Here is a 27,844-nt window from a genome sequence, read left to right as displayed (position 1 = left end):
ATCAGGTGGAAGATCTCTCTTCCTCTATGTCTCTCCCTTGCTCTCTCTTTGCAACTCTACCTTTCAAATAAATAAATAAATCTTTAAAAAAAGTTCAAAGAAACTGGAAAAGAAAATTCTTAGTTAGATGTATTACTGGAAATAAAACCAATCTAGAGCTTCGTATACGAGCAAATCTGACTGCTCTCTCGGCTCTTCCTTTTCCCCTTGGCTGGCTCCTTCTCCAAGTGTGGGTTTCATTTCCAAACACGGGAAGAGAAGTGTTTGGGAGAACTTTCGCTATTTTAGAGTCTGTTGCTGCCGAACAGCTGTTTGGGATCAGAACCAAGATAACACAGCACCTGAGAGCCTGTGGCCCTGGCTTGTGGCTGTGCAAACTCAGGTAGCATGCTCTCCTGGACTGAGAGATCCTCTGCTGCCTATGGAACCGGTGGAACAGGCACACGAGGAGAGGCAGGTCTCCATCTCCAGATCCAAGCAATGAATGAAGATGTCGACTGGAGGACCCAACACTTTCCATGAAGCCTCCCAACCCTGAGCCCACAGAGGGAGGGTCAGAGTGAAGGGATCTGAGGCTGAGCTCTGTTTTTTTTTTTTTTTCTTTAGATTTATTTTATTTATTTGAAAGACAGAGCTGCAGAGAGAGGTAGAGACAGAGAGAGAGGACCTCCATCCAATGGTTCACACCCCAGATGACCACAATGGCCGGAGCTGTGTTGATCTGAAGCCAAGAGCCAGAAACTTCTTCCAGCTCTCCCACGCAGGTATAGGGGCCCAAGGACTTGGGCCATCTTCCACTGCTTTCCCAGGCCATAGCAGAGAGCTGGATCGGAAGAGGAGCAGCTGGGACTAGAACTGGCACCCATATGGGATGCCAGTGCTTCAGGCCAGGGCTTTAACCCACTGCGCCACAGTGCTGGCCCTGAGCCCTGGTTTTTTTGTTTGTTTGTGTTGTTGTTGTTTTCCTAAGGCCCTGATCAACACTTGGCCTAGAGTGATCAAAGGACATTGAGGTAGAAGTGGCTCATCAGTTGTCCTAGTCCCACACTTGCTACTCCACGTCCAGTCTCTCAATGAGCATCTGGAATGTTCTTTTCAACAAAAATCAGATAAGTTACTCCCTATCTCAAATCTGCCAATATCTCCTCACAGCTCTCAGAATAAACAACAAAGACCTCACTGGGGTCTCAGGAACCCATTCCAGTCTGGGCTCTGTTTGCCCTCTGACCTCATCTCCGGCCTCCTTTCTGCACTTGGCTACACTGGGCTTCACCACTGCTTCTCAAACACGCTTTGCATTTGCTGTTCTGTCTGCTGGCAGATTCTCGAATCTTCATGCGGCTGCATCTCTCGCTTCATCCAGATGTTTCCTTGAGTGTCCTGCTCAGAGAGGCCTTTCCTGACCACTGCATCTAAAACAGTCCCCCATTGCATTGGTTTTCTTCTACTTTATTTTTCTCCATAGACTTACCCAAACATTACACTGGGGATCTCAGCCTTATAGTGCGTTTACCCCTATCTTCTAGGAGAAGGAATCTTAAACGTGTAGTTATTTATATATTTGAAAGGCAAAGTAACAGAGATGGGAGAAGACAGACAGAGAGAAAGAGATGAAAGAGATCTTCCTGGGGCTGGTGCTGTGGTGTAGTGGGCAAAGCCACTGCCTGAAGTACTGGCATTCCATATGGGCACTGGTTCAAGTCCTGGCTGCTCCACTTCCGATCTAGCTCTCTGCTATGACCTGGGAAAGCAGTAGAAGATGGCCCAAGTCCTTGGGCCCCTGCACCTGTGTGGGAGTCCTGGAAGAAGCTTCTGGTTCCTGGCTTCGGATCAGCACAGCTCCAGCCATTGTGGTCATTTGAGGAGTGAACTGGCAGATGGAACACCTCTCTCTCTGCCTCTCCTTCTCTCTCTGACTTTCAAATAAATAAATAAACCTTAAAAAAAAAAAAAGGAAGAAAGAGATCTTCCATCCACTGATTCACTTGAACTTGATGAGTGAGTGGTGATGACCCCAAAAAAAGTGTCATTTTCTTCTAATTAGTTCAGATTCAATTTCCTCTTAAATAGATGCCAACTGAGAAACATCTCAGTGTCAGGTAGGAACATACGTAGAAATGTAAAGGTGACAAATCACAAAATCTCCCTCCCTTGATCCACATTCACTCTAAAGGTATTTCCTGTGGTGCAGTGGATAAAGCTGCCACCTGCAACGCGGCATCCCGTATGGCTGCCAGTTTGTGTCCTGCCTGCTCCACTTCCAAGCCAGCTCCCTACTGATGGTCTGAGAAAACCAGCAGAAGATGGCCCAAGTACTTGGGCCCCTGCCACCCACACGTGCGAGACCCACATGAAGCTCCTGGCTCCTGGCTTCAGCCTGGCCCAGCCCCGGCTGATTCGGCCGTCTGGGGAATGAACCAGCAGATGGAAGATCTCTCTCTCTCTCTCTCTGTAACTCTTTCAAATAAATAAATAAATCTTTTTAAAAAAGATATTTCCTGTGTATGTACTATGTGCCAAGTTAGGCTCTGAGAACAACCAAGATTCCTGCTAAATGGAGCTCATTTTCTCCCTGGGTAGGAAGACAAATTAAACAAATAAGCAATTAATTAACAAGCTGATTTTTGAATGCAACATCTGCTCCAAGGGCACTAAGCAGGCTGATGTGATAGGAAGGAGAACGAGAGCCTCCCGTCACAGAATTCTCTGCTGAGGAATGAAACATGGGAAAGATCTAGCCATGGCAAGAACTATGGGAAGCCCATTTCAGGCAGGGAAGAGCATGTGCAAAGGCCCTGAACGCTTGGAGATAAGGGAGCAGAAAAGAAGCCCCTGTGCTTGCAAAATGGTGGGCAAGAGGAAAAGGGTAGAAGGTGACAGGCCAGACCAGATTATGTTAGGATCTGTTTTTTGTTTGTTTGTTTTGTTGTTGTTGCTTTGTTTTTTATAGAAAGCTTTTACTGGGAGCTGGCGCTGTGGCACAGTGGGTTAAAGCCCTGGCCTGAAGTGCTGGCATACCATATGGGCACCGGTTCTAGTCCCAGCTGCTCCTCTTCCAATCCAGCTCTCTGCTATGGCCTGGGAAGACAATCGGAGATGACCCAAGTCCTTGGGTCTCTGCACCATGTGGGAGACCTGGAAGAAGCTCCTGGCTCCTGGCTTCAGATCGGTGCAGCTCCAGCCGTTGCAGCCATCTGGGGAGTGAACCATTGGATGGAAGACCTCTCTCTCTGTCTCTACTCTCTCTATAACTCTGTCTTTCAAATAAATAAAAAAATCTTAAAAAAGAAAGCTTTTATTTAATAAATATAAATTTCATAGGTACAGCTTTAGGTGGTTCTTCCCCCCATAACCACCCTCCCACCCACAAACCATCCCATCTCCTACTCCCTCTCCCATCCCATTCTTCCTTAAGATTCATTTTTAATTAGCTTTATATACAGAAGATCAATTCTATACTAAGTAAAGATTTCAACCGTTTGCACCTACACAGACACACAAAGTATAAAGTACTATTGGAAGACTAGTTTTACCGTTAATTCTCATAGTACAACACATAAAGGATAGAGGTCCTACATGGGGAGCAAGTACACAGTGACTCCTGTTGTTGATTTAAATAGAATCTGGTTTTGATGTTTCTTGCATTTTAAAGGATTCCTGTCTCTTTAAAAATTATTGATTTATTTGAGAAGCAGAAAGACAAGAAAAAGAGTCAGGCAGAGATAGAGAAATCTCCCATCTACTAGTTCACCCCCCAAATACCCACAATGGCCAGAGCTAGGCCAGGCCAAAGCCAGGAGCTGGGAACTCAATTCAGGTCTCCTGCATGGATGGCAAGAACACAACTACTTGATCCATCACCACTCTCTCTCAAGGTTTGCAATAGTAGGAAGCTGGAATCAGAAGCTTAAGCCAGGGCTCAGATCTTGGCACTATGATATGGGATATGGATATCCCAAGGGGCATATTAGCTACTACACCAAACACCCACTTCTGGTATTTTTTTTGTTAAAGATTTATTTATTTATTTGAAAGTCAGAGTTACACAGAGAGAGGAGAGGCAGAGAGAGAGAAAGAGAGGTTTTCCATCTGCTGGTTCACTCCCTAGTTGGCTGCAATAGCCGGAACTGCACCGATCTGAAGCCAGGAGCCAGGAGCTTTTTCCAGGTCTCCCACACTGGTGAAGGGACCCAAGGACTTGGGCCATCTTCTACTGCTTTCCCAGGCCATAGCAGAGAGCTGGATGGGAAGTGGAGCAGCTGGGACTTAAAGCAGCATCCATATGGGATGCCAGCACGGCAGGCGGCTGCTTCACCCACTACGCCACAGCGCCAGCCCCCTGGTATTATTTTAAACTCAATTTTAAGCCATTAAATGCTGTCAAGTGGAGAGGTGGCATAATAACAACATTCAAATATTACTTTGTGTTTCATATACCTATTGCTATAGAATAAACCACCTTAAGCTTAGGGCTGTACAACTACAATGTCACGTATCACTAGTCTCACAATTCTGGAGGCTGACTGGACTCAACTAGGTGGTTCTTGCTCAAGATCTCTTGCCTTCAGTGACTGGCAGGGGTATGAGGGCAGATGTGTCCCAACCGTGAAGATACAGCTTAGAATTCCCACATCCCATATCAGAGGGCCTGGGTGTGAGACGGGCTCTGCTCCTGATTCCAGCTTCCTGCTGGTGTGCACCCTGATGGGGAGCAGATAATGGCTCATGTAGTTGAGTTCATTGGAGACCTGGATTGGATTCCCAGCTCCTGACTTTGACCTACTCCAGCCCTGGTTGTTGTGGCCAGTGGATGAGTGAATCAGCTAATGTTGGGAAGCAGCTCATTCTCTCTCTCTCTCTCTCTCTCTCTCTCTCTCTCTCTCTCGGCTTTTTAAACAGATAAATAACAATTTAAAAGCAAACAAACAAGCAACAACAACAATAAAACTCTAACTGGAGATGGAGTCGTCTCAAAGATTTCCTTGCTCAGGCTGTGACCTGGAACTCAGCTGGGGCTGTCTGGTGTACACCTCCCCACAGCCTCCCCATGTGACCCGGTCACCCTCACAGAAAGGCCAGTGGGATTCAAGAGCACCCAACCCAAGAGGGAGAGCCAATCAAGGGCAACACTTCCACCGTATTCTATCCATGGAAGCACATGACTCAGTTTATATTTAATAGAAAGGGAAGCCGGCGCCGTGGCTCAATAGGCTAATCCTCCACCTTGTGGCGCCGGCACACCGGGTTCTAGTCCCGGTTGGGGCGCCGGATTCTGTCCCGGTTGCACTTCTTCCAGGCCAGCTCTCTGCTATGTCCCGGGAGTGCAGTGGAGGATGGCCCAAGTGCTTGGGCCCTGCACCCCATGGGAGACCAGGAAAAGCACCTGGCTCCTGCCATCGGATCAGCGCGGTGCGCCGGCTGCAGCGGCGGCCATTGGAGGGTGAACCAACGGCAAAGGAAGACCTTTCTCTCTCTGTCTCTCTCTCTCACTGTCCACTCTGCCTGTCAAAAATAAAAAAAAAAAATAAAAAAAAAAAACTTTAAAAAAAAAAATAGAAAGGGAACTAGATACACCCCACGAAGACAGAAGTTTCCAAGTATTTTCAGGAGCTGGTGCTGTGTTGTAGTAAGTTAAGCTTCTGCTCGGAGCACCAGTATCCCATATGGATACTGGTTTGTGTCCCAGCTGCTCCTCTTCCAATCCAGCTCTCTACTAACGGCCCAAGTGCTTGGTCCCCTGCACCCATGTGGGAGACCTGAAGAAGCTTATGGCTTTGGATAAGCCCAGCTCTGGCCATCACAGCCATTTGGGGAGTGAACCAGTAGATGGAAGACCTTTCTTTCTCTCTCTCTCTCTCTCTCTCTGTCTTTCCCTCTCTCTTTCTATAACTCTACCTCTTGAATAAATAAATAAATGTTTAAAAGAAAAATTTGCAGACAATTTAAAAGCACCACATCTTGGTTTCCGAGTAGAGAATAAATTATAGGTGTGGGGGCAACAATGCAATAAAGGGAGGTCGAGCAAGAAATCAAAGTAGCAAGAAATCTTTGCGGAATCCAAGCAAGAACCGCAGCTGGAGTAGAGACTAAAGACGTACAGAATGCAAGGATATGTTTGGAAAGTAGAAATGAAGGACTTGGCAGTGAGCTGGATGCGAGGAGTGGGGAAAAGGTGAGTGCAAGGCCTTTGGCTTAGACAACAGGGAGCAGCGTGCTGCTACTCTAATAGAAGTGATGGGAGCCAGGGGACAAAAACGAAGACTTTCTTTCCGTTTTATATTTTTTAAAGATTTATTTATTTATTTGAAAGGCAGAGTTACAGAGAGGCAGAGGCAGAGAGAGAGAGGTCTTCTATCTGCTGATTCACTCCCCAAATGGCCACAATGGCAGAAGCTTGGCTGATTGGAAGCCAGGAGCCAGGAGCTTCCTCCAGGTCTCCCACATGGGTGCTGGGGCCCAATCACCTGGGCCATCTTCTACTGCTTTCCCAGGCCATAGCAGAGAGCTGGATAAGAAGTGTGGCACCTGGGATTTGAACAGGTGCCCAAATGGGATGCCGGCACTGCAGGCGATGGTTCTACCCACTAAGGCACAGTTGCAAACAGAGACAAAGAAGGGAAAGTGGTCCCCCGACACTAACCTTGAAAAGTGACTGCTCCCAATTATCTGGTGAAGCAGTTGTGCTCGGTTATCTTGTCTAGGGAAGGAAGATGTCCTAAATTCTGCATCTGTAACTCCAGCCATAAATATGTCCTATACATCTTCCCCTGGGATCTCTTTTATAAACACACTGGACACACCGACCGCTGAAAGTGTGGTCCTAAGTCACGTAGGCTGCAATTTAAACCCACCAATGCTATAACGGTTAAGGTATGATGCTGAGAACCTATAAATAAGGTAAGGAACTTGGGATTGTCGCTCAGTTCTCAGGAAATGATTCCAGCCGAGCCTGCTGGAGTTACTAAACCGCTCTGGATCCTCTACTGTCTCTGGTGTCTTTCAACGAAGAGTTTTTTCCACCCCAGTTTTCTGTAACATTATTAACTCCTCATAGGCAATTACTTGTCTTCTGGTTTGTTGAGACAGGAAGTCAAACAATGTTTACCTACAATAATGGCTGTCAAAGAGGCTGGCTTGCCACAAAGGTGACTAATTTTGTCATTCTCATCCCCCTTATGGTACTTCGGGACAGTTAGTTAGCTTAACCTTCTTTCTCGTATGCTTGTTCTTCTTGGGAGTGGTGTAACTCCTCTTCTTCCTTTTCTTGGCACCACCACGAAATTTCCACATAAGATGAAGAGTGGGCTCCTTTTGAGTGTTGTAGTCAGATAAAGTCCATCCACCTTCCAATTGCTTGCCAGCAAAGATCAGTCTTTGCTGATCAGAAGGAATTCCTTCCTTATCCTGGATCTTGGCCTTTACATTTTCTTTTGTATCAATGGTTCTACCTCAAGTATGATGGTCTTCCCCATAAGAAAAAAAAAAACTCAAGATTTTCATACAGAATACTTTAATTTTGAGGTATATATTAGATAATCAAGTAGAAATGTCAAGTTGAGATTTAAGTTGAGTGCAACAGATAGGTATGGATGAAGGGTATGAGTTTGGCAAATATTAGCATATTTATCCCATGTAAAGTCATAGAATAAAAGAGATCACCTAGAGAGAAACTATAGATAGAGACTAGGATCAATCCTGGAAATGCTACAACATTTAGAACCCTACTTAGAAGAAAAGGTAGCCCCAGATTGTAAGAAAGTGCTCCCATAAGAACTTGGTGCTTTAATAAGGAAATTAGTATGCAAGGACCAGACACAACACCACAGAATAAGTAAAGGGAGATTACAGAACTCAAAGAGCAGACACAAAACAAAAAACCATTTAAGTCTAATTGATCAGAAACAAGAAAGAGAACCAACCTGCTCAAAAATCAAAAGAATTGAGACAACATATGGCACAACAGGTTAAGCAACCAATGGCAATACCAGCATTCCATATCAGAGTGACAGGTTCAAGTTCCAACTACTCTGTTTCCCATCCAGCTCCCATTAATGCATCTGGAGAGGCAGTGGAAAATGCCACTCACGTGTGAGACCTGGATAGAGTTCCAGGCTCCTGGCTTCAGCCTGGCCTAGACCTGGCCATTCTGGTCACCTGGGGAGTGAAACAGAGAATGGAAGTTTCTCTCTCTCTCTCTCTGCCTTTCAGATTAATACGTTTTTTTAACAAAAAGAATAATATATATAGAAATCTCAAAACTTTTATTAAAAAAATTGACCCAGAGGAAATGCTTGATGTAGTCTTAGTGAATTCAGAGAATAAAAAAATAAAGTGATCACATTAACAACTATGGAAATTAAATGGAGACAGCAATACGCCACTGGGTTGTCAACTGGAGACCCTGATGGAGACAACCTAAAAAAATAAAATAAAACAACAACAACAAAAGCTGGATGGAACCAGTGCTGTTGTGTAACAGGTTAAAGCCCTGGCCTGCAATGCCAGCATACCATATGGCGTTGATTCAAGTCCTGGCTGCTCTACTTCTGATCCAGTTCCCTATTAATGCACCTGGGAAAGCAGCAGAAGATGCCCCAACTGCATGGGCCCCTGCACCTGCGTGGGAGACTTGGAAGAAGCTCCTGGCTCCTGGCTTCGGATCGGCTCAGCTCCAGCCACTGCGGCCATTTGAACCAGCAGGTGGATGACCTTTCTCTCTATTCTTACTTCTCTCTATAACTCTGTCTTTCAAATAAATAAAATAATCTGGAAAAAAAACTGGAAAAGTATGCAGAGATAAAGAAGAATATAATCAGCATGCAAAGGGCATAGTACATACCTAGAAAAATACATGAGGAGTCACCGGCCCAGTTCCAGCTATGGAACTTCAAAGATAAGAAAGCATTCCAAAGGCCTTCATGCAGGAAAACATGACCCACACGTGAGAAGAACCTTCAGCCAGACCTGGACGTTTCCAGCACCATAACAAAAGCCATGATACTGGAGTATAGCCCAAAGGAAGGGCTCAAGAAAACAAAGTGAACTGAGAGTACTTTACCCTGAAAAATGCCATCCACGTATAACAGCAATAATCAAAAACTCTCAGGGATGGCGCTGTGGCACAGTGGGTTAACACCCTGGCCTGAAGCGCTGGCATCCCATATGGGTGCTGGTTCGAGACCCAGCTACTCCACTTCCCTTCCAGCTCTCTGCTATGGCCTGGGAAAGCAGTAGAAGATGGCCCAAGTCCTTGGGCCCCTGCACCCGTGTGGGAGACCCAGAAAAAGCTCCTGGCTTCAGATCAGTGCAGCTCTGGCTGTTGCGGCCAATTGGGGAGTGAACCATCCGATGGAAAACCTCTCTCTCTCTGCCTCTCCTCTCTCTCTGTGTAACTCTGACTTTCAAGTAAATAAATAAATCTTAAAAAAAAAAAAAAAAAAAAAAAAAAAAAAACTCTCTAACATGCATCAGTTCAGTGAATACAGCAGCAATGAGCTACAATGGAAACTGCAGATTAAAAGAACCATTATATTTTAAATGTTTTTTAATAACTTTAATCAAAAGCAAAAGAGGATGATCCAAGTCCTTCGGTCCCCGCACCCACATGGGAGACCCAGATGAAGCTCCTGGCTCCTGGCTTCAGTGTGGCCTAGCCCTGGCTGTTGTAGCAATTTGGGGGAGCAAACCAGTAGATGGAAGACCTCTTTCTCTCTCTATCTCTCTCTGTCTCTCCCCCTCTCTAACTCTGCCTTTCAAATAAATAAATAAAATATCTTTATAAAAAATAAATTAGGGGGCCAGTGCTGTGGCATAGTGGGCTAAGCCTCCACCTGAGGCACTGACATCCCATATGGGCACCAGATCAAGTCCTGGCAGCTCCACTTCTGATCCAGCTCTCTGCTATGGCTTGGGAAAGCAGTAGAAGATGGCCCAAGTCCTTGGGCCCCTGCACCCACATTGGAGACCTGGAAGAAGCTCCTGGTTCCTGGCTTCAGCCTGGCCCAATTTGAGGAGTGAACCAGCAGATGGAAGACCTCTCTCTGTGTAACTCTCTCTCTCAAATAAATAAAATATTTTTAAAAAATTAAATACATACATAATTTTAATAAATCTTAAAGAAACAAATACCACTTGTACATAAGTATTTATCTGATGTTCAGAAATTCTTTTAGTCCCTTTAGCTTCTGTTATATCAAGCACACTGAAGGTTATATATGTTTACTATTTTAGAAAATTTACTCATTTATTTGAAAGGAAGTACTACAGAGAGGGGGAGGGAGAGAAAGAAAGAGAGAGAGAGAATCTTCCATCACTGGTTTACTCCCCAAATGGCTGCAATGGCTGTGGCCAGGCCAGGCTGAAGCCAGCATCCAGGAACTCCATCTGGGTCTCCCAATGGGTGATGGGGACACAAGTATTTGAGCCATCTTCTACTGCTTTCCCAGGCACATTAGCAGGGAACTAGGTCAGAAGCAGCACCACTGGGACTCGAACCGGTACTCATATGGGACACCACCATCACAGGAAGTGGCTTATCACTGTGCCACAAAAAATTGTCAGAAAATTGTTCTCAATCCATTCATTTATCAACTTAGCTTGCAAACTTCCACACAGGAAGAGTTATGAAACTATCATTTCTAACCTAATGTTAAAAATGCTATTTCTTGGCCGGCGCTGCAGCTCACTAGGCTAATCCTCCGCCTGCGGCGCTGGCACCCCAGGTTCTAGTCCCAGTTGGGGCGCCAGATTCTGTCCCTGTTGCTCCTCTTCCAGTCCAGCTCTCTGTTGTGGCCCAAGAAGGCAATGGAGGATGGCCCAGGTCCTTGGGCCCTGCACCCACATGGGAGACCAGGAGGAAGCACCTAGCTCCTAGCTTTGGATCGGCGTAGCGCACCATCCGCAACGCACCGGCTGTAGCGGCCACTTTGGGGGATGAACCAATGGAAAAAGGAAGATCCTTCTCTCTGTCTCTCTCTCTCTCTCACTGTCTAACTCTGCCTGTCAAAAAAAAATGCTATTTCTTGGGACTGGCATTATGCCCCAGTGGGTTAAACCATCATCTGAAATACCAGCATCCCATATGGGCACCTGTTCGTGTCCCAGCTGCTCCACTTCCAACCCAGCTCCGTGCTAATGTGCCTGAGAAAGCAGGGGTTGATGGCCCAAGTCTTTGGGTCCCTGAACCAATGTGGAAGACCCAGATGAAGCTCCTGGCTCTGGCTTTGGCCTGGCCCAGTCCTGGTTGTTGCAGTCATTTGGGCAGTAAACAAACTCTCTCTGTGTCTCTCCATCTCTCTCTCCCTGTAACTCTGACTTTCAAATAAATAAATAAATCCTTTTTTTAAAAGTTATTTCTTGGTGGTAGGTAATGTCATGATTTATTACTATCTTATTTGTAGTTTTCTACATGACTTGGATTTAATATAACAATCACAAGCCATTTTTACAAAAACAAGCCATTCTCAATTTTTTAAATTAGGAAGTTGATGTGAGTTACAAGTGAACTCCAGAAAGTTTGTGGGAAAAAAGGTGGAATTAAAAGATGTTTATTTTTGTGCAAAAAAAGTTCATAATCCTTGCATAGATCTTCCATAAGATGTATTTTCCATGCCTTTTTGAAGACCTCTCTCATGTGTGAATTTCAGAAAATTTTATACCAAAATAAATTTATATTTTAATTCCATTATCCGCGAACACTTTGAAGTATTCTTGTACAAGAAGTAATACTTAATTCATACCTGTTACATGCTAGATATTTTGCATGCGTGTGATCACTGAAGCCATGTATAGTCTTCATTTTCCCAAAGAGGAAACAGGGTTATGAGTACGTTCATTCCAGAGTCATATATCTAGTAAGGGGGAGCGCTCTAGCTTCCCACGGTGCCAGAATCCTCCCACCATCCTGCCTGCTGGGTTTATTAAGCTTACCCCCTACCTTCAGCCTCATGCATGTGCACAGGAGTGCTCACACACACACACACACACACACAAACATTTCTGCAATATTCCATCTTCCCAGTTCAGGAACTTGTGACAAACCCAATGCAACACCCACTTCCTGACTGTTATTCATCTCTATGATTTGGGCAATAGCTGCTGACGTCCTCCTGGTGAGCAACACATTTGAGTCTTAAGGGAAGCACTCATAACAGAGCCTCCTGTCTAGGTGGGAGGGCTGATGTTCTGAGATAGCCAGCCCTTTGGGGTGCTCTGCTTTGCATCAGAGCAAGTGGCTGAAGGGTAAAGTACTGTTGACTCGTGGTCATCTCTGTCTATCTTCATGAATAATGACACTTTGTACTTCTGCAGTGTTTGTGCTATGGGGGCTTTAAAAGGCTGGGGAAGCTTGTAATTTCTAGGCTTTCAAATATCTCATTCATAGCAAATGTTACATATATAATATATTATACATATATTTTATATATATATATATACACACACGCAGACATAGTCATACACACACAGTCATCTGCTGGTTCTGGAAAGATCTGCAGATGCTCAAGTCTCTTATATAAAATGACATGGTGTTCACATAAAACCTGTGCACATCCTCCTTTTTTTTTTTTTTTAAGATCTACTTATTTATTTGAAAGTCAGAGTTACACATAAAGAGAAGGAGAGGAGGAGAGAGAGATCTTCCATCTGCTGGTTCACTCCCCAAATGGCTACAATGGCCGAAACTGAGCCAACCGAAAGCCAGGAGCCAGGAGCTTCTTCTGGGTCTCCCACGTGGGTGCAGGGGCTCAAGGACTTGGTCCATCTTCTACTGCTTTTGGTCCATCTTCTACTGCTTTCCTAGGCCATAGCAGAGAGCTGGATCTGAAGTGGAGCAGCCGGAATTCGAACCAGCACCCATACGGGTTGCGGGCACTGCAAGTGGTGGCTTTACATGCTACCCCACAGCACCGGCCCCCTCCCATGTACTTTATTTATTTATTTATTTTGACAGGCAGAGTGGGCAGTGAGAGAGAGAGACAGAGAGAAAGGTCTTCCTTTTGCCGTTGGTTTACCCTCTAATGGCAGCCGCAGCCGGCACACCGCACTGATCCGAAGGCAGGAGCCAGGTGCTTCTCCTGGTCTCCCATGCGGGTGCAGGGCTCAAGCACTTGGGCCATCCTCCACTGCACTCCCGGGCCATAGCAGAGAGCTGGCCTGGAAGAGGGGCAACCGGGACAGAATCCGGCACCCCGACCGGGACTAGAACCCGGTGTGCCAGCGCCGCAGGTGGAGGATTAGCCTAGTGAGCCAGGGCGCTGGCCCCCATGTACTTTATTTTATTTATTTATTTGACAGGCAGAGTGGACAGTGAGAGAGAGAGACAGAGAGAAAGTTCTTCCTTTTTGCCGTTGGTTCACCCTCCAATGGCCACCGCTGCCGGCGCGCTGCGGCCAGCACACCGCGCTGATCCGATGGCAGGAGCCAGGTGCTTCTCCTGGTCTCCCATGGGGTGCAGGGCCCAAGTACTTGGGCCATCCTCCACTGCACTCCCTGGCCACAACAGAGAGCTGGCCTGGAAGAGGGGCAACCGGGACAGAATCCGGTGCCCCGTCCGGGACTAGAACCCGGTGTGCCGGCGCCGCAAGGCGGAGGATTAGCCTAGTGAGCCGTGGCGCCGGCTCCCCATGTACTTTAAATCCTCTCTAGATTACTTGTAACACCTAATCCCATGAAAATGCTATATAAATAGTTGCTATACTGTATATTTTAGGGACTAATAACTTTTTAAAAGTTTGTATGCGTTCTGTACCGATGCAGGGATTTTTTTTCCCTGGAATATTTTTTATTTGCAGTGGTTAAATCTATGGATGTGGAACCCTTGAATACAGAGGACCAATGCTGTGTGCATACACTTCAGAAACTTCATGGAGGGGACTGGTGTGGTGGCATAATTGGTAAAGCTGCTGCCTGCAGTGCCGGCATCCCATATGAGAACCGGTTCAAGTCCCAGCTGTTCCATTTCCAATCTAGACCCCTGCTAATGAGTCTGAGAAAAAGCAGCAAGGGATGGCCCACGTGTTTGGGCCCTGCCACTGACAAGGGACACCCAGATGGAGCTCCAGGCTGAAGCCAGGCCCAGTCCTGGCTGTTGGGACCATTTGGGGAGTGAACCAGTGCATGAAAGTTTCTCTCTCTCTCTCTTTCTCTGCCTTTCCTATAAATAAATATTTTTTTAAAAAAACAAATGTCATTGATTTTGACCCATTCCCATGTGCTTTCAGCAAGGGCAAGGCTGAGGGTCTCAGTGGCAGAAAGCCACTGTGAGGCCTGCAGAATTGCACAAAAATATTCTAGAAACCCATCTTCCAGATTCATAAATGGCTCACTGGAGGCCACCTGCTATGGAGCCAAGAGAAGGGACTGGCTGCTGGAGGCCCCCCAAGGTCACACATCTCAGGAGCGGGGCACTGCAGAAGCCACCCTGCAACAAAAGGTACAGGAGACGTGGCCAATCGGACATGGAAGGAAGACCTCTTCCTCTTGCCGCATCTCCCTCGCACTCTCTACCGACAAAGCTTGGCACCAGGCCAGCTGGCAAGGAACACTTTTAAAAGGCCTACTATGGTTCAAAGAAGATGTTCAAACCCCTACATCTTATGCTGATGGTTAATAGATTAAGGGTGGAGACTGGATCATAATACGGTGTCTAGGAGGTGGGACCTCCAGTGGGCGGTCCTTAGCGGGGGGGCGTGTCCTTTGAAGGTAGTTCTCCCCAGAGGGTTGTTGTAAAAGTTGATTTGGGTCTAGCTGCTGTTTCTGTTCTCTCTGCGCCCTGGCTCAGCATTTTTTGTTCAGATGAAAGCAGGAAGGTGGTGAGGAGTAGCTAAAGGCTGCCAACAGCACCTGTGCGCATGTGTGCTCCAAGCCCCACCCTCTTCCATGTGCACTGGCTGGAAAGGTCCAACCTGACTGCGACCTTGGCATGCCCATTCCCATCATGCACCTGAACCTCACTTCCCATCACGCCTTCCTGGAGATCACGTGACACTTCTGAAATTTCCTGCGAAAAATGGACATGGAAGGCCGTGGTACTGAAGCCCTGCATGAACTCCACCCTATTTGAATATTCAACTAGGCGCTACCCAGGGCACCACCCCCTACCATACAAACGGATGACCCCAACTTTTGGGGAGGACAGCAGCCAAGCAGCCATTTCCTTGTGTAGAGAGGTTGCCGCACTCTCGTCTGAGTGTGTACTATCCCTTTCAAGAAATCGTACTTCCTGCTCCCCTTAGGTTTGTCTCCTTGAATTATTTTCTTGTGTGGCTCCAAGAACTTGGAACAGGCCCAGCGAGGCGCCAGGTTGCCCACAGCAGTTCCTCCGCACTTCACCGCTGTCAGCCTCTGCCCTCATCCGGTGCCACACGTGGCTGCGCAACCTCGGACTACGAACCTCCAAACCGTGAGTCAGCATAAGCCCCCTTCCTTCGGAAGTAGCTTCTCGTGGGCGTTTTAAAGTAATGAGAAGTGGACTGGCACCAAAACTTGGTACCGGAGGAGTGGTGTCGTTCATGCTAACTCTACCTGAAGATATGGAGTGGAGGAGCCCTTTTTTTTTTTTTTTCCATGAGCTGCCAAGGCTATGGAAGCCTCTTTTTAAAAAAAAAAAATTATTTAATAAATAAAAATTTTGAAAGTACAACTTTTGGATTATAGCAGCTTTTCCCCCCATAACCACCCTCCCACCCACAAACCATCCCATCTCTTACTCCCTCTCCCATCCCATTCTTCCTTAAGAGTCATTTTTAATTAGCTTTATATACAGATCAACTTAGTATATACTAAGTAAAGATTTCAACAGATTTCACCCACATAGACACACAAAGTATAAAGCACTGTTTGAAGACTAGTTTTACCATTAATTCACATAGTACAGCACATTAAGGACAGAGATCCTACATGGGGAGTGAGTGCACAGTGACTCCTGTTGTGATGTCAGTAATCACCCGAGGCTCTTGTCATGAGCTGCCAAGGCTATGGAAGCCTCTTGAATTCACAAACTCCGACCTTATTTAGACAAGGCCGTAATCAAAGTGGAGGTTCTCTCCTCCCTTCAGAGAAAGGTACCCGATATGGAGGAGCCTTTGACATTGATTTAGTGGAAAAGGCTGGAAGAGTTTGGAGGAGCAGGCTGGAGACGGCCTGAAATACTGTAGGCAGAGCATCAGGGGTGATTCGGATGAGGGCTGGGAAGACCAGAAATGTGGACGGTCCAAGCCGCACTGGTTAGGTTTCGGAGGAAATGCGCTAACAGCCACCCCTGCCGCCCCGTAGCAAGGAAGCTGGCTTCGTTGTGTCTCTTTCCTGAGGCTGTGGGAGGCAGAAGTGAAAGATGGTGGACCAGCTTGTTTGGTGACGCTGATTTCAAGGCTGCAGAGTCCGGCATATGCAGGTCATGGACTGCAGCTGGAAGTTGTGCAGTGAGCACCAGGAGCAGAAAGGAGCAGGGCAGAAAGATCTGGAAAGCTTGCAGCCAGGCCACAGAAAGAAGGAAGAAAACATGCATTTGGGAGAGTGCAGTGGAGAAAGTGCAAAGAGTTTAATCCAGGAAACAAGAACAGGAAAGACTAAGATCCCACAGGCACTGCAGGGTTCTTCCAGGCATGAACCTCCCCTACCCCAACCCCTCCATCCCAGTCCCAACAGAGGCCTGGAAGTACACATGTGCAAAGACCTTCCAGGGCAGGATCCCTTCAGCAAAGATCCTAGGGTGTCCTGCTCATCCAGCGTCAGCTTCAGACCCTCCCAGACCGACAGAGATCACTGTAGCCAGGGCTTAAGTAGCCCAGGTGTGGCTTCTGCCAGCAGAAGATCTTGGTATTGGCCTGTGCAAGATGCTGGTTTTTTAAAAGTTTATTTGTTTGAGAGGGGGAGAGAGAGAGCAAGAGAGCGAGAGAGCGAGCGCTATGTGGAGGGTGGCCTGAGAGCACGTGGTAAAATTCCTTAAGACAAGAGGGGATGTGGACTCCCAGCTCCACCCAGAGATGCAAATCTCTTCCTGGGAATAACCTCGCAGACTGTAGAAAACTCATCATAACTGAGGAAATATTGCAGTTACAAGTACACTTCTTTGATTTTAGCCCATATTTTAATGGGCAGCCTCTGGCTGTCCTGCCCACTGCTCCCTTATAAGTTTATGGTAGCAGGGCTGGCACTGTGGCGCAGCAGGTTAACATTCTGGCCTGAAGTGCTGGCAGCCCATATAGGCGCCCGGTTCTAGTCCCGGCTGCTCCTTTTCCGATCCAGCTCTCTGCTATGGCCTGGGAAAGCAGTGGAAGATGGTCCAGGTCCTTGGGCCCCTGTATCGGATGGAAGACCTCTCTCTCTCTCTCTCTCCCTCTCTCTCTCTCTCTCCTCCCACCTCTCCTCTCTCTATGCAACTCTTTCAAATAAATCTTTAAAAAAACAAGTTTTCATTGTAGACTATAACAGATCGGCATAATGAGGAACTGCCTGGTAAAAGGTAAAAAAGAATGGGAAAGAGCAGCACAGGACAAGCAGAACGAAGGAGCAGCTCCTGTCGCTAGGCTGAGGTCTTCCCCTCTTCAGAAAGCCACAGTCAAGTCGTTATGTGGTGACACGTGGAATATGCTAGAAACCAGCCCTCTGGCATTTCCTGAAAATTAACGCTGTGAGTGCAGAGTTGTCCCACTGTTGTGCTCCATACAGAGCCATCTGGGAAGGTGCTGGGGGAAGCCACTGGCCATCATGTGTTGCTAACCAACTGCACTCCAGGAGCCTGGGGCTGGAGCAGCTCCCTTGCCATTCTCTTGCATTGTCTCTCCAGCGCCCCCTACTGACGGTGCTTCATAACGTGTCGAGGGGGCAGAGCACTGCTTGCAGAACAGGCTGTGGAGGGTGGAGTTGGAGCTGAGAGGCAGGCAATTGAGAACTAGTGCGTGGCACAGCTCCACCTGCCCAGGAAAGAAGGGCAAAGGGAAGAGAGGAGGGTAAAGGCCAGAGAACGCCGGTCCCTCGGGTTTGCAGACACAGTCTGAGAAGGGCCGGAGGAAGATTGTCTGGGCAACTGTAACATCACAATTGCCACCGCCCACTGGACCCTTGAGGCTTCCAAAGACAACATTGCATGTGTGAACCCAGACGTTTCTCTGTGCTCTTCTTGTCCCTAACCCCAGGCACCTCACCTCCTTCGCAGTCACTAACCCCACCTCCTATTTCACAAAAACTCCGAAGCCAAAGGCCCAACTCGTGGAACGTTTTGGCCCTAAATCTCCACGCCATCCTGTATTGTACCTTGCCTCTTCCCATCTTGCTATGAAGAAAGGGCCAGTCCCCCTCTGGGTTATCTCCTCTGTTGCTGCCTTCCCTATCCCTTCTCCTTCCACTTCTCCACATCTTTAGCCCGTCCCCACCAGCACTGAACCTGCTCACGTTCCTTCTATTTTGAAAGAGCTCTCCCTGAACTCCAAGTGTTCCCCTGTTAAGGTTTCCCACACACCCACAGAGCCATCTGCTCCCAAAGGCCTGCCCCACGCAGCAGCCCTGAGTCACCGCTTGGCTTGAATCCACGAATCTGATCACATCCTTCTCCCATTGAAATAGCTTCTTCTTGCCTTGGGGATGAAATCCAAACTTCTTTTTTATTTTAATTTTGTATAAAGATTTATTTTATTTATTTGAAGGGGACAGAGATAGAGTTTGATCCACTGTTTCATTCCTCAAATGGCTGCAATGGCCACATCTGGGCCAGGCTGAAGCCAAGAGCTTCTTCCAGGTCTCCCATGTGGATGGCAAGGGTCCAAGCACTCGGGCCATCTTCACTACTGTGGCCTAGGAAGGCAGTGGAAGATGGCCCGAGTGCTTGGGCCCCTGCACCCATGTGGGAGACCCGGATAAAGCTGCTAGCTCTTGGCTTTGGACTGGTCCATCTCCAGCCATTGCAGCCATTTGGGGAGTAAACAGGTGGATGAAAGAGCTCTCTCTCTCTCTCTCTCTCTCTGCCTCTACCTCTCTGTAACTATGCCTTTCAGATAAATAAATAAATCTTAAAGGAAAGGCGGTTTTCACCGCATTCTGAGAGTAAGCAAGTTTGAAGAGGAAGAGAACAGAACAGAGAGCACTGAGGCGGGATGGTGGGTGTGGCGGGATGGTGGGTGTGGCGGGGTGGGCTCAGTGTCCAGCTGGGTGGCTTTTGAAAAAACGTTAGTAAAGTTAAAACTTCAGGGGTCAGCCACGCAGTCAGTCTGTGAATGTGGAATTCACTGCAAATGCCCGGGAAGTCTCTCAGGATGCACGTTCCAGTAGGAAAAAAGACCAAAAGTGCCTGTAAACGGTCTGAAGTGATATCTGCTGTGTGTTCATGACACCGTAAAAGAAACGGTGGGTGGGTGTCGGGCTCCGCTTTGGCTCAGCTCCTTGGGATGCCGGATTCCCTACATCAGAGTGAAAGTCCAGGCTCCGTTTCAGATTCCAGTTTCTTGCTGAAGCAGGAGGCAGCCGGTGACAGGTCAAGTCGTTGAGTCCCAGTCCCCCAAGTGGGATGGATGGGAGTTCCTGGGTGCCAGCTTCAGCCGAACCCAGCCCCAGCTGTTGTGGCCTCAATGGCTAGGACCAGGCCAGGCTGAAGCCTAGAGCCAGGAGTTGTTTTTTCCAGGTCTCCCATGTGTGTAGGCACCTAAGGACTTGGGGTCATCTTCATCTGCTTTCCCAAGAGCATTAGCCGGAAGCTGGATCAAAAGTGGAGCATCTGGGATTCGAACTGCTGCCCATAGGGATGCTATTGTCACAGGCAGCACCTTAACCTGTTATACCACAACACCGGCCTCTGCTATTTTCCAAAAGTATCCAGGATCTGATCATTGCTCATCACTGCCATGATCCTGGTCAGAACCGAGGTCAGCACCCACTTAAATGTTGCTACAGGTTGACCTCCCTCCAGCTACCCAAATCTGCCTGCAATCTCTTCCCAACTCAGCAGCCAGAGGATCCTTTTTTTTTTTTTAAAGATTTATTTATTTGAAAGTTACAGAGAAAGAGGAAGGAACAGGAAGAGAGAGCTGGTTCACTCCCCAAATGGCCACAACAGCCAGCACTGGGCTAGGCCAAAGCCAGGAGCCCAGAGCCTCCTCCAGGTCTCCCACACAGCTGCAGGAGCCTAAGTATTTGGGCCATCCTCCACGGCTTTCCCAGGCACATTGGCAGGGAGCTGGACCAGAAGTAGAGCAGCCGGGTCTTGAACTGGCACCCATAATGGGATGCCAGCATTGCAGGCAGAGGCTTAACCTGCTATGCCACAACGCCAGCCCTCAAATAATTTTTTACTTTATAAAGAAGAAAGGTTTATTTAGCTCACAGTCCTGGGAGGTTCAAAGACCTGGTGCTAGGGCCAGTGTTGTGGCGGAGTGGGTACAGCCACCGCCTGCAAAGCCAACATCCTATATGGGTGCCAGTTCATGTCCTGGCTGCTCCACTGCTAATGGCCTGGGAAAAGCAATAGAAGATGGCCCAAGTGCTTGAGTCCCTGCCACCCATGTGGGAAACCTGGATGAAGCTCCTGGCTTCTGACTTAGGCCTGGCAGAGCCCTGGCCATTGCAGCCATCTGGGTGGGGAGTGAACCAGTGGGTGGAAGATCTCTTTCTCTCTGTCTCTGCAACTCTTTCAAAATAAATAAATCTTAAAAAAAAAAAAAAAAAGATACAGCACCAGCTCAGCTTAGCTTTGCTGAGGGCCTCACAGCTGGTGGCATCCCAGTGGTGTGAGCATGTAGGGGATCAACTACACAGTAGATTAGGAAGCCACGGGGCACTGAGGTCCTCTTCCAGGGCAGCACGCCCAATGACTTAAGGACCTCCCACTGCCCGCACTGGCACGCAGCATCTCCACTCTGAGGACCCTGCTTCCAAAGCAGGAGCCCGTGGAGGACACACTGCATGCAAACCAGAGCATGCTGAGCGACTGCCTGAGAGCAGAGCTGGGGAAGCACGCTGGGTCCTCCTGCGCCCTTCAGCTCCCCTTGTGTTGGCTTCATCTGCTATCTGGCCGTCTCCGTGCAGCACAGCAGCTCCCGGCCCACGTTCTCTTCTTGCTCCTCCTGCTCACAGAGAGAAAGCTCATTTTCTGATCATTCTGAAAACAGCCACAGGGTTGAATTCTACTGACCATTGTTGACCAGCCTTTTTTTTTTTTTTTTTTTTTTTTTTTTTTGACAGGCAGAGTGGACAGTGAGAGAGAGAGACAGAGAGAAAGGTCTTCCCTTTTTCTGTTGGTTCACCCCGCAATGGCCGGCGCACCGCGCTGATCCGAAGCCAGGAACCAGGTGCTTCTTCTGGTCTCTCATGGGGTGCAGGGCCCAAGACTTGGGCCATCCTCCACTGCACTCCCGGGCCACAGCAGAGAGCTGGCCTGGAAGAGGGGCAACCGGGACAGAATCCGGTGCCCCGACCGGAACTAGAACCCGGTGTGCCGGCGCCGCTAGGTGGAGGGTTAGCCTAGTGAGCCACGGCGCCGGCCTCTTACCAACTTTTAATGTACTCTATGTATCCGGGAGATTCATTAGTGATTGTCTCCTCTGCCATATTTACTTGACCTGCATGCAGTGAGCGCCAGGACCTTCCACAGCTCCCAGGTGGTCTACTGCACAGCTGTGGTTGAGGATGCCATTCTGCAGCAATCAGCCCACTCCGAATTCTAGGATGGCACCTGGCTGCCCAACAGAAAGACTGTGTTTCCCAACTTCACTTGCAGCCAGATCAGGCTACATGTTTGCAGGACCTTCCCTAAGAGCTGGAACCCTCTTCTTTTTTTCTCCCTCCTTGATGCTGCCTCGGATGCAGAAGCTGCCCTCTTGGACGTGGTCACTCAGGGTGGAGACACAGCAGACAGGAGGAGCTTGAATCTCTGAAATCAAAGAGGAGCATCCAACAACCAGACCTAGGGCCTGCATGTTGAAGAGAAAAGAAATAAACTACTGTGGCATAGGAGGTTAAGCCTCCACCTGCAGCGCCGGCATCCCATATAGGCACTGGTTCAAATCCCAGCTGCTCCACTTCCGATCCAACTTCCTGCTAACACGCCTAGGAAAGCAATGGAAGATGGCCCAAGTCTTTGGGCCCCTGCACCCATGTAAGAGACCCAGAAGAAGTTCCTGGCTCCTGGCTTCAGACTGGCCCAAATCTGGCTTTTGCAGCCATTTGGGGAGTGAACCAGGGGATGGAAGACCTCCCTCCCTCCCCCACCCCCGTCTCTCTCTCTCTTGCTCTCCCTCCTTCCCTCTCTAACTCTGCCTTTCAAATAAATAAACAAATCTTTAAATTCTTTACTTCACTTCTTTATTCCCTAGTATTTAGATTTTTAAAACTATTTCATGGCGGCCGGCGCCGCGGCTCACTAGGCTAATCCTCTGCCTAGCGGCGCCGGCACACCGGGTTCTAGTCCCAGTCGGGGCGCCAGATTCTGTCGCGGTTGCCCCCCTTCCAGGCCAGCCCTCTGCTGTGGCCAGGGAGTGCAGTGGAGGATGGCCCAGGTGCTTGGGCCCTGCACCCCATGGGAGACCAGGAAAAGCACCTGGCTCCTGCCATCGGATCAGCGCGGTGCGCCGGCCGCAGCGCGCCGGCCGCGGCGGCCATTGGAGGGTGAACCAACGGCAAAGGAAGACCTTTCTCTCTGTCTCTCTCTCTCACTGTCCACTCTGCCTGTCCAAAAAAAAAAAAAAAAAAAACTATTTCATGGCAAACCCTGTCTGTACTGTCCTCCTCACCTCTCACTCTCAGCTTTGTTTCCTTTGCTCACCCTTAGCCTCAGCTAAGATACCATCTAGTCCTCTGATAGCAGGGAGCCCTTGGACATACTTCAGACCCACCCTTCTCCTCTACAATGTTTGTCACAGTGTGGATGACTTCTAACGTCTCCCCATTGTATGACAAGCTTGCTCATCACTGTATCTTCAGCACCTATTATGGGCTGGCACAGAGCAAATGCTCAATTAACATTTGTTGGAAGAGGTAAGGGAATGAGCATGCAAAGGTGCAAGGCAGATCTTGTGAAAATATTTGAGGAGTCTGGCACTGCGGCGTAGTGGGTAAAACCACTGTGTATAGTGTCAGCATCCCATATGGGCGCTAGTTCAAATCCCGGCTGCTCCACTTCCAATCCAGCTCTCTGCTATGGCCTGGTAAAGCAGCAGCAGAAGTCCTTGGGACCCTGCACCTGCATGGGAGACCCGGAAGAAGCTCCTGCTTCCTGGCTTTGGATCAGCATAGCTCCATCCATTGCAGCCAAGTGGAGAGTGAACCAGCAGATGGAAGAGCTCTCTCTCTCTTTCTCTCTCTCTCTCTCTGCCTCTCTAACTCTGCTTTTTGAATAAATAATCTTAAAAAAAATTTTGCACCGGAGACAAGTTTTGGCTAACATGTCTGAATTTATTCACAACCACGTATGCTTTTTAAAGGGCAGGGAGAAGGGGCATAACTAACTCAGGGGAACACTAACTATAGGACAGAACTGGCACTGGTGCCAATATGCCTCTCCAATCAGCTTGGAGGTAGCTTTCCAGGTGGGCCTGGACCACACCTGGGAGCAGTTTACCTGATTGGCAGAAGGTGGGGGGGTGAGAAGAAATGTGCCTGTGCTCAGGCTAACATCTGGCATTGCCCACAATCCCCACCTGTTCCCTACAGTACACTGGCTTCCTTTCATTTTGACTGCCTGTTCGACCCATTGAGATAGATGTTTGCTCCCAGCAGGTGCATGGGAGGGAAGTGCTTTTAGGAGAGGGATTTATGATTAGAGTTCTGGAAATATGAATAGATTCAGCATTGCTGCGAATGCGGTTTTGGGCATTCATGGAGGGTGGGAATTTGTTCCATGTAAGGCGCCCTGGAAGCAAAGACAGACTGGGAAACTGAAAGACATGTTCCCTGTTGAACAACATCTGTCTGCAGACAGCTCAGCTGGGTCCACTGTCTCCTGTCTGGTTTCTCAAACACAAACTGCCCAGATGGAATCTGAAGTCAAATCTGCCGTAGATCAACATTGACTCAGCAGCCTGCCGTGTTGCGAGGCCTCACGCCAGGAGCTGTGCAGGACACAAAGTGGAAGGGAAAGCTGGACTCCAGCAACTGCTGGGAGAAAGGAGAGGGCCCCTTGGGGACAGCCAGCCGGCGCCTTGGCAGTGCTTTGTGGGAGGGCTGGAGCTTGATGAGGTCTCCTCAATACGGAATGTGGGCTACAGAGCACAAGGGTACTTCCAATCGTGTTTGGGAAAAGTGGAATTGAAAGGTAAGCTTGGAGCCGGCACCGCGGCTCAAAAGGCTAATCCTCCGCCTGTGGCGCCAGTATACTGGGTTCTCGTCCCTGTCGGGGTGCCAGATTCTGTCCCGGTTGCTCCTCTTCCAGGCCAGCTCTCTGCTGTGGCTTGGGAGTGCAGTGGAGGATGGCCCAAGTGCTTGGGCCCTACACTCGCATGGCAGACCAGGAGAGGTACCTGGCTCCTGGCTCCTGGCTCCTGGCTTCAGCACTGGCCATGGCGGCCATTTTGGGGGTAAACCAATGGAAGGAAGACCTTTCTCTCTGACTCTCTCTCTGTCTATAATTCTACCTGTCAAATAAATAATAAAAAATAAAAAAATTGGTTACTTTTCACCTGTCATTTTAAATTTGTAAGTACTTTATCTTCCAGAGCCATCTCCCTTTTGCTTTAGGTTGCTTTTTGTCACTTTCAGCTCTACCCTGAAGGACTTTGCAGTCCCGGAAGAAATCCTGGTATGGCAACATGTTCACATGTAGAGACGTGGCCAATAGCTCAAAAACGATCAAATAATACTGCGCAAATCAATTGCTACAGGAAACTCTCTGGGAGAGTGAGAGAAAGCCTCACAGACAAGCTTACACTTCAGGTGAGTCTTGAAAGGTGAGGAAGCATCCTAAGACTGCAGGGAGGGAGGAGGGAGGTAAAAAGAACAGAGGGATGGGGGTTGGAGAGGGTTGGAGTGAGTTACCCAAGCAGGCAAACAGCCTCGGGGAGGCCTAGACAATTGAGACCATGCACTCTGCTGAACGAATGGGGAACAAAGGATGGCTGGAATGCTTTGGACTGCAGTAATGATAACCACAATCACTTAGAACACAGTATTTCCTTAATCCCATGAGAAACAAAGGTAGGTGTCAGGATTATTCTCATTTTATAGATGAAATGATTAAGATACAAGGATAATTTGTTCAAGTTCACATGGATATTAAGACCAAGTCCAGTTTAGGGTCTGGTCCAACTTTAAAGCTTACTTAGTTTATCAGGACCATAGACTGCTTCTCTTAGGCATTTAAGAAGCTAGAACACGGGGTCGGTAGTGTGGTATAGCAGGTAAAGCCACCACCTGCATGCTAGCATCCCATATGGGCACTGGTTCGAGTCCCAGCTGCTCCACTTCCAATCCAGCTCCCTGCTGTGGCCTGGGTGTTAGGAAACTGGCGCAGTTGTAGCCAGGTGGCCAAATGGCCCAGCTACCTGAGCCAGGCTCCACCCCCATCCTAATGGGATTGGCTGCTCCTGCTTCCCTGCCTGCCCTCAGGCAAAGTTTTAAAAGGGCCTGTTCCTGAACACGTGCTCTCTCTTGGCCCCTTCTCTCCTGCTCTCTCTCAGTTCCTCTCTCTAGCCTCCCCCTCTGGTCTCTTGGCTCTGCTCTCCTCTTTGCTCTATCTTCTCTACTTGCTAGCTCCTCTCCTCTCTGTTTCTCTCTCTTATACTTTCTCTCTTTTTTCCTTCGCCGCCCTTTCACTCCGGTCTGTAGGGTGTCCCCCAATAAACCCTTTCCCTTACTCCAGTTTCCGGTGTGCTTTGCAACGGCTAACATTAAGATATAACACTGGGAAAGCAGTGGAGGATGGCCCAAGTCCTTGGGCCCCTGCACCTATGTGGAAGACCTGAAAGAAGCTCCTGACTCCTGGCTTCGGATTGGCCCAGCTCTGGCCGTTGCAGCCATTTGGGGAGTGAACTAGCAGATGGAAGATCTCTGCTCTCTCTCTGTCTGTAACTCTGTCTCTCAAGTAAATAAATAAATCTTTAGAAGAAGAAGCAGCAGCCAGCAGCAGCAACAGCTAGAACAGGCCAGCGCTGTGGCAGAGGGTTAAAGCCTTGGCCTACAGCAACAGCATCCCATATGGGAACCAGTTCAAGTGGCTGCTCCTCTTCTGATCCAGCTCCCTGCTAATGTGCCTGAGAAAGCAGTGGAAGACGGCCCAAGTGTTAGGAAACTGGAGCAGTTGGCCACATGGCCCAACTACCTGAGCCAGGCTCCACCCCCATCCTAATGGGATTGGCTACTCCTGCTTCCCTGCCCACCCTCAGGCAAAGTTTTAAAAGGGCCTGTTCCTGAACACGTGCTCTCTTGGCCCTTCTCTCCTGCTCTCTCTCTCGGTTCCTCTCTCCAGCCTCCTCCTCTGCTCTCTTGGCTCTGCTCTCCTCTCTCCTCTTCTCTGCTCTCTCTTCTCTCCTTGCTAGCTCTTCTCCTCTCTGTCTCTCTCTCACAGTCTCCCCCTTTTTCCTTCGCCGCCCCTTCACTCCGGTCTGTAGGTTGTTCCCCAATAAACCGATTCCCTTACTCCGGTGTCCAGTGTGCTTTGCGACAGCTAACATTAAGATATAACACCAAGTGCTTGGGCCCCTGCACCCAGGTGGGAGACCTGGAAGAAGCTCCTGGATCCTGGCTTCTGATTGGCTCAGCTCTGGCTGTTGCACCATTTGGGGAGTGAACCAGCGGATGGAAGACCTTTCTCTCTGCCTCTCCCTCTCTCTATAACTCTGTCTTTCAAATAAAGAAAATAAATCTTTTTGAAAAAAGAAAAAGAAGCTAGGACAACCCACATCTCTCTCTATTCACACACTTCTGACCAAATATGGGAGGAGGTTTCCACATCAACTGATGCACCAATTCTTCAGATACCAATTGGGTATCTCATCATGCAACTCTGACACTACTTGGAGTTAGTGCAGACCCCACAGGCTAAGAGCTCAATCCCCCAAGAGTGTTTCCATTAAAATCTGTTTATATATTTATTATTTGAAAAGTGGAGAGAGAGAGAGAGCCCTTCCATTGCTGGTTCACTGCCCAAATGCCCACAACAGTTGGGGCTGGGCTGAACTGAAGCCAGGAACCAGGAAGTCATTGCAGGTCTCTCATAGGGAGACAGGGACCCAAGTACTTGAGCCATCACCTGCTGTCTCCCAAGGTGCACATTAGCAGGATATTAGAATTTGAAACAGACCAACACTCGAATCCAGGCACTCTGAAATGAGGTGTGAGTGTCCCAAGTGGCGTCTTAACCTCTGCACCAAGTGTCAGCCCCACCAGCTATATCCATTTTCGGAACATGTACCGGAGCTGTCGCTGTGGCATAGCAGAGAAAGCTGCTGCCTGCAGTGCTGGCATCCCATACAGACACCAGTTTGAGTCCTGGCTGCTCCACTTCTGATCCAGCTCTCTGCTACGGCCTGGGAAAGCACTGGAGGATGATCCAAGTCCTTGGGCCCCTGTACCCACGTGGGAGATCCTTAGGAAGTTCCAGGCTCCTGGCTTCGGATTGGCACAGCTCCTGCCATCGTAGCCATTTGGGGAGTGAACCAGCGAATGGAAGACCTCTCTCTCTCTCTCTCTCTACCTCTCTCTGTAACTCCACCTTTCAAAAAATAAATAAATCTTTAAAAATAATAAAGAAACACGTACTTTTGATCAACCCATTGTAAATCAGGGGTTCCCACAACCCAACTCTTGGGCTTGATTAATTTCCCAGAACAGCTCGTAGAACTCAGGAAAGCAGCTGACTTACTGTTACTGGTTTACTGTCAAGGATCCAACTCATAAACAGCCAAATGGAAGAGATGCAGAGGGCCAA

At 48.5% G+C, this 27,844-nt stretch overlaps 1 pseudogene across 1 annotated transcript in view; it reads right to left on the bottom strand.

Annotated features, from left to right (window-relative positions):
• Nucleotides 1-27,844, bottom strand: part of LOC108175751 (type 2 phosphatidylinositol 4,5-bisphosphate 4-phosphatase pseudogene) — a 79,400-nt pseudogene that overhangs the window by 6,193 nt on the left and 45,363 nt on the right. The window lies entirely within an intron of this gene.

Source organism: Oryctolagus cuniculus, chromosome 19, assembly GCF_051225735.1.
Source record: "Oryctolagus cuniculus isolate XC-2025 breed Fujian yellow rabbit chromosome 19, ASM5122573v1, whole genome shotgun sequence".
Classification (NCBI taxonomy): Eukaryota; Metazoa; Chordata; class Mammalia; order Lagomorpha; family Leporidae; genus Oryctolagus; species Oryctolagus cuniculus.
This window is presented reverse-complemented; position numbering and strand designations above follow the sequence as displayed.